This window comes from Leptodactylus fuscus, chromosome 3 (genome assembly GCF_031893055.1).
Source record: "Leptodactylus fuscus isolate aLepFus1 chromosome 3, aLepFus1.hap2, whole genome shotgun sequence".
In the NCBI taxonomy this organism is placed as follows: Eukaryota; Metazoa; Chordata; class Amphibia; order Anura; family Leptodactylidae; genus Leptodactylus; species Leptodactylus fuscus.
Window position 1 is genome coordinate 40,216,638 of NC_134267.1, and position 12,377 is coordinate 40,229,014.

A 12,377-nucleotide genomic window follows, 5' to 3' on the forward strand; every position below is an offset into this window, starting at 1 on the left:
ACACTCCAATGCTGTGGACTCTTCAAACAGCAGGGGGCCCAGGTGTGGCACCCCCACTGATCTGCAACTAATCACCTATCCTAAGGAACCTTAAAAAGCTTTGTCCTCCTTTCCTAATGCTAATGTCACCACAAGCTAGCTTTCCAATTGTGCTTGGACATACGCTCCTCCTAGCAAATCATCTAAACTTAGCTTCTGTACATTTGTTTCTTATCTTATACACATTTGTATCTTATATACATTTTTTATTATACTTTATTTACATTTGTATTATATCTTACATACATTTGTATTATATCTTATATACATTTGTATTATATCTTATATACATTTTTATTATAACTTGTATTATATCTTTCTTACATTTGTGTTATATCTTATATACATTTGTAGTATGTCTTGTATTATATCCTTATATACATTTGTATTATATCTTGTATTATATCTTACACACATTTGTATTATCTCTTCCTTTGTTATAATGTATTAGAAGCAGCAACAATATTTATGCAAAAAAAAAAAAAACCTTAACTTGCATCCCATAACTTGCTGCAACCTGACATCTTGAAGAGGAGCCAGGACAGGTGATGGTCTGTGGCTACAAGTGTCCTTTCCTTAGGCCGCTGATTGGTTTCACTGGTCACAGCAGCAGGGACGTCTGCCAAAACAAGACTCCAGACCAGCAGGACCGGACCACCAGAACACTAGGGACAGGTGAGTATGTTTAAGGTTTTTTTTCCACCTTCCCCAGCAAACTTGCAAAAAAAAAAAAAAACGGTTATCTTAGACAACCCCTTTAATAACAAACCAGCCATAGTGCATTGTAGGAGACATTACACTGAGCCCCATCATACCTGTGGATAGTCTAAGCAATGCCTCTTCCTATCCTGCAGCATTGACCCTGCTGATTGAGTCCCTGGACATGTGACTTATGTTTCCCAGTTAGAGCACCTTCAAGTTCCCGCATGCCCCTATTGTTCTTGAACCGCATTTGTATATTTGTAAAAATAACTTATTGAAGAAAATGGTGCAGATAATGGACTACATCTAAATGTATGTAAGTGTATGGTGGCGCTGAATTTTTGCAGCTTGGTGTCCCGGGCTATAATTGATGGCTAATCCTTCAGTCAGACACCAGGACCCCTGTGGATCAGCTGTTTAAAGCAGCTACAGAACTGCCTGCGCTACATGGGATGTTATATTCATCAATCACATGGCCTAATCACAGCTCAGTCCCATTCAAGTGAATGGGATATTGAGCAATACCAAGCACATTTGCTATACAGATGTAGGGAGCTATGCTTGGTAAGTGCTGCAACCTCTTCATAAAGCTGACCGATCGGGATCGGAAAAGATTGGATTCCGATTGACAATCGAGTAAATGTCACATGACTACCTAGTACCATACCTTATAGACTCCATATGCTGTCATACAGAACCCACAGAATAATGTGGATGTCATATATGGGATCTATATGATATAGAGCTTGAATCAGTTAGGATACTCATAATGCTCCCAATAGTAATTATGTCCTGCATGTACCCATTAGTAATAGTGTTCCATATAGTAACCCTTATAGTTATAATGCTCCTCCAGTGTGACACCTATTGGTAATACTGCCCCCTGTAGTTCTCCAAGATGGCGGGAACAACCTCCCTGCCGAGTTCTGCCAAAAACTGTCTGCAAGTACTGAGAAGAACTGATGGAAGGCAAAGGTCAAAGGTCACACCGAATATTGAAAAGATTTACATTTCTCTTTTCTTCACTTTGGAAATTTACAGGAATTAAAACTAATATTTTTCCGCACCTGCCTAAAACTTTTGTACAGTACTGTGTGTCCATCCATTTCTCAGTAAATGGAAAGAATAAGTGAAAATGTTTAATTAGTTTATATGCCAAGAATTCATTTTCCGCTTGATATATTAGACTATGGTTACGCTTATAGTCAGAACGTTCTGACCATAAATTAATTGAAGTCATATTCTAGTGAAATAATCCTTCTACCATCTCTGTGGACAATATTGAGATTAAAACGTTCCAGAAATTTTCCATAATCTGATTCTGGGGATCCTGGTTCTCATTGAAACCACAATATAGACTCTTACAGACAAAGAAAGTATGCAAATGAGCTCACCTCCTGGACTTTCTATTGTTTGCATAATAAAAAGACTCGTTATAGCCACAGCACAGTAATCAGACATCTGCCTCGTAAGTAGCCGTGCTCCTGTGTGTACATCACATGACCATGGGCTATATATCACATGACCATGGACCGTATATCACATGACCATGGACCGTATATCACATGACCACGAACTGTATATCACATGACCACGAACTGTATATTACATAACCATTGACTGCATAGCACATGACCATGGACCATATATCACATGACCATGGACTTTATAGCACATGATCATGGACTGTATAGCACATGACCATGGATCGTATATCACATGACCATGGACTTTATAGCACATGACCATGGACCATATATCACATGACCATGGACCGTATATCATATTACCATGGACTGTATATCACATGACCATGAACTGTATATCGCATGGCCATGGATTATGTCATCCACTGGAACTAAGCAGAATGAATTACAGCAAGCAGAGATCTAGAAAACTGGAATGAATTGATACAGAAAGTATATTGGAAAATTGCACATTTTTTTTTATTATACAAACAATGACGTTCGTCTCACAATCTTGGTCTGAAAGTGGTCATCAATTTTTAAATCCGACATGTCAGTTCCAACATCTGTCATACTGCATATGTAATAGTAATTGGTTAATCATAGTATACATATACTGTACATTGTATTGACTATGATAGTTATAGACCCCGTTTGGCAATATCCCTTTCTATGTTCTTCAGGTAAGAACAATCCGATGCCGGTGCCGTCCTGTTGGACATGTGCTCCATCAGCAGCATCTGTCTACATGCGCAATGTTTCCCCAAGCACCAACAACTTGTACTTACAACATGTCCTGTTCTCTGTTCCAGGGGGTGTTCTATATAAACCGGGTCATCGTCAAAATTAGGAAACAAGGTAGGAATAAAGCTCAGACAGAAACACCTCCTTCAGAAAGAGGAAGCATTGACAGCAAAGAAGGTACCAAAGACATGGCACACTGAAACTAGCGATAACATTGCAGAACTGATATCTCTAGATATCCAAGATACAGTTTCCAACCTGCTGTATGCATTTCCATCAGAAGTCACTCAGCATGTCATGCATCTGGAAGAGCTGGAACAACACCTAAGACTAGATTCACACCTGTGTTTGGAGTCTCTGTAGAGGACTCTGCCGCAAAACCTCCTTAAAATTGGCGAAGAGAAAAGACTATTCTCTCGGCCAATTTCAGTATAAGCCTGGTGGAAACTGGGCATGTAACTGTTTTTTTTTTGTTTTTTTTAATGTAGATTGTGAGCCCCACATAGAGCACACAATGTACATTTTTCCCTATCAGTATGTCTTTTTTTTTTTTTTGGAATATGGGATGGAAATCCATGCAGACACGGGGAGAACATACAAACTCCTTGCAGATGGTTTTATGCCCTTGGTGGGATTTGAACACCAGGACTCCAGCGCTGCAAGGCTGCAGTGCTAACCACTGAGCCACCGTGTGGCCCCGTAACTGGTTTTTAAGTGACAGGGTCTCCATCTTTCAGGTCCACATGTGGACCCGAATAACGGAAACTGGAATGCTAATGTGAACCTAACGTAAGCCCACTGAAAGACACAACAGCCCTATTTCATATAAATATGCAAACTATTATATTTCAAAACAGAAGATTGGTTACCAAATTGGAGGATTGCAAAAAATAGATCCCACCACAACAATTTCAGCTCCTTCAGCTATGGGAAAAGGAACTGGCTCAGGTACTGGGAATCCAAGACAGATGTTAAGTAGAGAGAGCGCACCTAGTTGTGTCTAGTCTAGTTTGGTCTCTAGGTCCTTATGGTCAAGTCGATATCTTAGCTCCGCGAGTGCTACAACATGTGAGGGTCATTCCATATTCTCCTTTTTACATGCTACTTTAACAATTGTTGCACAGTTCTTCTTTCTCTAATCCAGTTGATGATGGGTCTTAATAGAACACTAGATTTAAAAGATGCACTTTAATATTTTGTGTAGAGCTATATTTGGTTTCAACCTCCCTTCCAGTGCGCCCAGGTTAAATTGCCTGATGGCCTGCCCAAAATGTGATGGGGTATGGCTTTTACATATATTCAGGAATATTGAGAGAGACTGGCCAACTTGATCTTCAAAAAATGGCGCATAACTCTTCCCCTTACTCCAAGCAAAACTATCAGAAATGTTACATACTTTTTGTATCTCTGAGGTCTTCACTTGCACACTAGCTCCAAACCTCAATTCTTCCATTTGTCAAACACGGCATCTTATGGTGATCGAGCATCTGGAGACAGACAGTGCAAGGAAGACTTGTGCCAAAACTATTTTCAACAAATGGTCCACATTTATTTTTGGGTTTTTGGCAAACAAGGAGATTAAGGAAATAATGATTCTCTTTAGACCTACTGCTTATCTGACACAAGACCACACTGATACCTTGGGTAGGCTGAAACTTCCCCTCAGAAAATAAATGGGCATGTTATTGAAATGTGGTCACTAGATGTCTACTTATTCTTTGAATAATGGGGAAAATTTATCCATGCAGCTTCCCCAATTTTCTGGTATACATGTGTGATAATGGGCAAGGCATAATCTTTCATGCAAGGCACTTTCTTGCACTAAAGAAGTGACACAGACTCCATTCTATGGGCAAAGCGGGGGCAGCCCAAGACACCCCAGTCAGACTTTTATTATAACTCCCACATAGATTTCCATCCTTACTCACAGGCATGTGTCTGATTTGTTAAGAAGCCAGAGCCTCATGGTAATTCTGGCACGCCTTGCACCAGTTATAGTCAAATTTTTATTTATTTATTTTTTTAAGAAAGGTCTGTTACTACTATTAATGTGTTAGTAAGTGCACCCTTATACCTTTAGCAGTGTTTTGAGTGATTTCTGGGTATTTCTAGGACCTTCTGGCATCTTCTGCATTTGTTTACATGGTATAGCTTCTTGTTCTTTTATCCTACAACTACCATGTTGCATTGCTCCTTCATTAAGGCCTGGTTCACATCTGCATCCACATGGTGACCCCTGGAATGGAATACTGAACGCATTGGCAAGCGGTGAGCAGGGAAAGCACACAGACCGCATAGACTATAATGTATATGTCTGTGTGTTTTCCATGCGGTGTCCACACTAGTCATGCGGAGAGGAAAGTAGTCCATGAAGTATTTTCTGTCTGCATGTTCCATGCGGACACCACGCGGAAAACATACTGACCCCATTGTAGTCTGTGTGCTTTCATAAGCTCACCACTTGCCAATGCATGTGGTATTCTGTGCCTTGTGGACTCCCCAAGCGGAATACCGAATGAAGATGTGAACCAGGCCTTAAAGCTGGCTCACATCACCTCCCTCTCTCATTCCCTCCCCCTCCCACTCGTACTCCCTCACACCCCCTCCCTGCTTCCCTAGCTAGCCCTCCCAATACTAGCCCTTCCCAATTAACTAACTCAGTCCATGCCACACCCCATCATACTTACCTGTCTTCCTGTCTGGATCTTCTGGGTATGGGAGATCACTTCCTTCTAGGCATCCGGCTCTTTCTCCTCTTCACATCTACCGGCGCTTGCACAATAGAGCTGGAGTCCTGGCATGCCCCTTTCAGACTAGCATACAAAATAAATGTGCCCCAATGCTTGAAAATAATGTATGTTAACCACCTGTATAATTTTCTTAGTATTTTCCAACATACATAAAATGCCCCCCATGCATTCCCAATTCTCAGTAGCATTAGACCATATTTTCTTACTTGTCATTACTTCCACAACATTTGCCTCAAATACTCTGCAAATAATTATTTGGATGAAACATTTGTTTCTAATTTATGTCCAGAAGAAAATAATATTACATTCAGAATTAAATCAAACCATTATCTCATATACTTGAATATACAAATAAAGACTTCAACATCTTTGTCATCTGTAAAGCCCATGAAACCTTCCACCGTAGGTGCTAAGAGTGCAGAAATGATGAATTCATATGTGGGCACTTCATAGTCTGTAAACAGCTGTAATCTCATGTCTTTTCCACAAGCTTTTTTTAAATAGGACTTTAACCTACTGGTAGATGTGATGTGACAAGGCTAGGATTCACACTTGGCATGACAACTGGAAAAATCCTGCCTTCAGTCCAAGTATCCTCAAAGCAGCTATTTTCCCAGATTTCATTATAGAGATGTAATTAAACTTTCCAATCATTAAAGTTCAATTTTATTAGATTGTGGCATATGTATCTCCATCTGGCTACTGTCTGTAGTTTAGGTCTATAGATTTCATAGCTTTATATATATTAATATTATATATACAAACTATATTAGCTTATTTTTTTTTATCATTTTTAATAATATTTTTATTTTTTTTATTTTGTATTTAATTTTTTATATTTTATTATTATTTATTTATTTATTTATTATTCTCACTTATATAGCACCATCATATTCCGCAGCGCTTTACATTGACAGTACCTGTCCCATATAGGGCTCACAATTTTATTATTTTTTAATTCAATTTTTTAAAATATTTTATTATTTTTATTTTTTATTTTTATTTATTTGTATTAATTTTTTTATATTTTATTATTTTTATTTTTTATTTTATTTTTCCATTATGCAAAAATGCAGGAAAAAACAACTTGACGTTCAACCACAATAGGAGTAATTTACTGCATTCAACTACTTGCATATTTAGTACATAAACAAAAATTATTCTAACATGTTTTTATTTATTTTTAAAAATTTTCTAAATTGTTATCTGCTTTTTCATATTATCTAAATATTTATTTCTACTAAAATTATTTTTAAAATATGACAAACTATGTCACTGTTCATAATTAGGAATGCAAACTAACATAAAATAATAAAAATAATTTTAGCAAAATTACCTTTTTTAAGATAATTTTTTTCTAAATAATTTTGACTAATATTCAAATATAATATTATATATTAAATATATATATATATATATATATATATATATATATATATATATATATAAATATAAATATTTCTTCCTCTAAAAAACTACAAAACATTTTCATCCCAATGTACACAATGATTTCTATATGATCACATTAATATCCTGGATTTAATATTGTGTTCTTAAAAATTATATTTATATTACTTTTTTCCTTTTTAATGAAAAAAAATCTTTTTAATTTCAATAAATTTGAAGTTGATGTAATAAAACATGCAGATATCTGTTTACCTTGTAGAAGGACGTGACAGATGAGATGCCGCACCCCAAAATCTCCTTTATTCCTTTCCTTATTCCATATATACCTTATTGGAAACGGATGACTTCACAAGAAATCGCGCTACAAATTCGTCTCAAGTAAATTTTATCCAAATATCAAACAACTTTCGAAGACATCACAGAAAGAGTGATTCATAGCAGGTGTTATAATGTCACTTCTGCCCAAAGGAGGTTGGTAGATTCTGACCTACTCTAAAACCTTCCAGCAGGTCAAGTGAAATAGATTGGAAAGTCTTAGTAGTTCAAAGATATTCTTATAACAGGAAATATATTTTTATATTCTAAATTTCAGAATCTTCACACTTTATCCTTCCACTGCCTTAAACAAACAGAAAAATATTCTTTAGATTTTCATGTTTTTGAAACGGTATATGAAGCCGTTTTTGGAAGAGTTTCTTGCCTAGGGAACAGGATTTTATTTCCTAAAACCCCTATTGTTTTTGAAGAATTTTTTCTGAAAACTTCCTCAAAAAGTTCTCCAAAAGCCTTTTTTCTGCCACCTATTTATTTATATGGGAGCTTTTGGCACTGATTTTGCAGCTGAATCCGCCTCAAAAACTGCCTCCAAAAAAAAGCCCCCCAATAGAACTCCATTGGGAGGATTTTTTGGAGGCTGATTTTGAGGAGGATTCAGCGTCAAAATAAGCGCCAAAAAACTTTGTGTGCACTGACCCTCAAGCAGAATCCACCTGAAGATAGGGCAGGATGCTTTTTTTTTCTGCGCCAAAATCCTCGGCAAAAAACTCCGTGTGAATAGACCCAAAGGCAGATTTGAAGCAGCTTTTGATACAGAATCTGTCTTAAACTCAGCATCAAATACTCTGCGTAAACATGTCCTTAGGTGGTACCAATGGACAAAATTTTTAGGGTAGAAGGAATCTGGAATTTGGATTAAAATTCTTGACAATAAAGTGACAAGACATCATCAGATATCCAAATATTTGGTATAACTCAGTGTCAGAGCATTTGACTGCAGATATCCAAATATTTCCCTTGTTCGCCTAGATGGAAATAAACATAGTGCACCATGGGATTTTTCATGGCCGTTTTGCACCTAAAGGGCACCCGACAGAGCATTTATACATTTGAGTGTATTGAGCGATCTTTGAAAACCTACAAAAATAGAACTTGTTGGCATTCACCTTATCAGAAAAATATTTTTTATATTTTTAAAGTTTTGGTCATTTTCAGACATGGTGACACCTAATATGTTTATTGTTGTTTATTTCTGTTTATATATTATTCTATAAAAAGGGAGCGATTTACATTCTTATTCATTCTTTTTTTTATATTTTTTTTAAAACTGTTTACTTTTTTTTTTACTTTTACTTTTAGACCCCCTAGGGTGTCTGAACTCTAAGAGCTCTGATCACCCTTACAATATACTTCAATATTTTAATAGTTAATTGTAAAATCCACTCACGTTGCCTCTGAGAGGTACCAACCTCAACAAACATGGCAGTGCCCATGCTCTGCCACCCTGTAGAATCCTTAGTCACTGTAGATTCCTTACATTGTAGAACTCTGTCAGGGCTCCTAGGAACCTACCTGTAAAACATAGTGTAGAACACTGTCTGGACTACTAGGAACCTATCTATAAAACACAGTGTAGAACACTGTCAGGGCTCCTAGGAACCTATCTATAAAACATAGTGTAGAACACTGTCAGGGTTCCTAGGAACCTATCTATAAAACATAGTGTAGAACACTGTCTGGACTACTAGGAACCTATCTATAAAACATAGTGTATAACACTGTCAGGGCTCCTAGGAACCTATCTATAAAACATAGTGTAGAACACTGTCAGGGCTCCTAGGAACCTATCTATAAAACATAGTGTAGAACACTGTCTGGACTACTAGGAACCTATCTATAAAACATAGTGTAGAACACTGTCAGTGCTCCTAGGAACCTATCTATAAAACATAGTGTAGAACACTGTCAGGGTTCCTAGGAACCTATCTATAAAACATAGTGTAGAATACTGTCAGGGCTCCTAGGAACGTATCTATAAAACATAGTGTAGACCACTGTCAGGACTCCTAGGAACCTATCTATAAAACATAGTGTAGAATACTGTCAGGGCTCCTAGGAACCTATCTATAAAACATAGTGTAGAACACTGTCAGGACTCCTAGGAACCTATCTATAAAACATAGTGTAGAACACTGTCTGGACTACTAGGAACCTATCTATAAAATATAGTGTAGAACACTGTCAGGGCTCCTAGGAACCTATCTATAAAACATAGTGTAGAACACTGTCAGGGCTCCTAGGAACGTATCTATAAAACATAGTGTAGACCACTGTCAGGACTCCTAGGAACCTATCTATAAAACATAGTGTAGATCACTGTCAGGGTTCCTAGGAACCTATCTATAAAACATAGTGTAGAATACTGTCAGGACTCCTAGGAACGTATCTATAAAACATAGTGTAGACCACTGTCAGGACTCCTAGGAACCTATCTATAAAACATAGTGTAGAATACTTTCAGGGCTCCTAGGAACCTATCTATAAAACATAGTGTAGATCACTGTCAGGACTCCTAGGAACCTATCTATAAAACATAGTGTAGAACACTGTCAGGGCTCCTAGGAACCTATCTATAAAACATAGTGTAGAACACTGTCAGGGCTCCTAGGAACCTATCTATAAAACATAGTGTAGAACACTGTCAGGGCTTCTAGGACTATATGTCTATAAAATATAGTGTAGAACACTGTCAAGGCTCCTAGGACTATATGTCTATAAAACATAGTGTAGAACACTCTCAGGGCTCCTATGAACTTTTCTATAAAGCATAGTGTAGAACACTGTCTTCGGCGTGGGTTGGAGGAGGGGGGCCATGTCAAAAGTTTGCCACGGGGCACTGCCATTCCTAGTTATGCCACTGGCTACATGCTATATCTGGAAACTGCAGTTCTCTCTGAACTTGTGGGTGGAGACTGTACATATTATGTAAAGGAGGAATACAAACCTAGGACCCAGCGCTGCAAGGTGAACCACTGAGCCATCGTACTGCAAAGTTTCTTGCAGTCGCCTGTACTATTCATTATACAAATTTTTGTTGACTTGACAGTGCCCTTCTAAGTGAACTTGAGCAGTTACGCTCAAAAATAGTTTGTTTTCCTTTCTAATTTTCAAAAATATTTGCATCCAAAAGCCGGAGGTCAAGACTTTATTTCTTTATTGACCGTTTTTCAGAAGAACCTTGTTTCTCATTTATTCATTTCTCTTCTTAGAAATCTTAAAATCTTAGGATTTAAGACTTAAAAGAGTGACTAATATTCATCCTGGAAAAAATATATAAACCTTTCCAGGAGACATCAGAAAGAAATCCCTGGCATCCATCTACATCTTTAATAATTTTGTCTTTAATGAAGGTCTGTTTGACAGCCTCATTTTACCATCCACATTATGAAGATACCAGTGGGACCCTATACTAACCTAAATTTAGATCAGTAGTCCTGAGATCGGATGTGTTCTCATAATATGGACACTAACATGTGGCTATGCTGTATTCATGGGCTATACTAGTATAATATGAGGACATTGCATTGTATCACACAGTGGCCAATGAGGCACACAGTATTGTCCTCCATTCAAATCCAGTATTGTCTGGAGCCACAACTTTCCTGTGTATTCTATGCATGCAGCCTAGAAATACATGTGCAACATTTGATACATTGTTTCACAGTCCTACACATGTGATGCCATAGACTATAGTAATACTAAAATTAGTAGATTGTGCTCAGCGTGTCTTGGACACACAGGATAGTTGTGGCTGCAGAGAAAACTAGCTGTAGCTGACTTTGAATGGGGAAAATTGGATAATATTAGAGGCAATACTGTGAGTTCTGAAGAGTGGGTTATCACCTGTTCATGATGTATTTCAATTGACTTCACATTGAAGCCATTGTTTAGAACAAAACATAATTTCAGGGAAATAAAGATCTGATTTCATTGATATAAAACCATTTAAAGGGATTCTGTTACCAGAACTCAGCATACCACCCCAGCCCTAGAGATAGATTTGGGTCGCCAAAATCAGCTTATCAACCCCAGTCCTGCAGATAGATAGGTTAGTGTCACCAGAACCAACATATCAACCAAGCCCTGCAGCTAGATAGGTTAGTGTCACCTGACCCAGCATATCACCCAGCCCTACAGATAGATAGGTTAGTGTCAACAGAACCAGAATATAACCCCAGCCCTACAGATAGATAGGTTAGTGTCACCAGAACCAGCATATCACCCCAGCCCTTCAGATAGATAGGTTAGTGTCACCAGAACCAGCATATCACCCAGCCCTTCAGATAGATAGGTTAGTGTCACCAGAACCAGCATATCACCCCAGCCCTGCAGATAGATAGGTTAATGTCACCAGAACCAGCATATCACCCCAGCCCTGCAGATAGATAGGTTAGTGTCACCAGACCCAGCATATCACCCCAGCCCTGCAGATAGATAGGTTAGTGTCACCAGAACCAGCATATCACCTCAGCCCTGCAGATAGATAGGTTACTGTCACCAGAACCAGCATATCACCCCAGCCCTGCAGATAGATAGATTAGAATCATCTGAATCAAACAGTGCTTTCACCTTGTGAATCGGAGCTGAGATTTCACCTTATTCACAAATGATGGTCCTGGAATAAAGAAAGTTTTGTTTTTGCTCCAAAGACATAAGAGACAATATCCTCATTGCTCCAAAGAGCTCCTTTTCATATTAAAAAAAAAATCTGTAGGGCTGGGCTGGTATGTTGGGGTCTGGTGATGTACTCCCTTTAAAATTCTTATTTGTACGTGGAACTTTCTATTTACACAAGTACAGACTATAGAACATCTTCAGCCACCACCATCTCTGCTACTGAAGCATCACCTGCTATCTGTTGTTCATCTTTCTATAGTCTGTTTAGTTGAATGGATAACAGCGATAGGCCGTTTCGGCAGAGCTGTAACCGAGC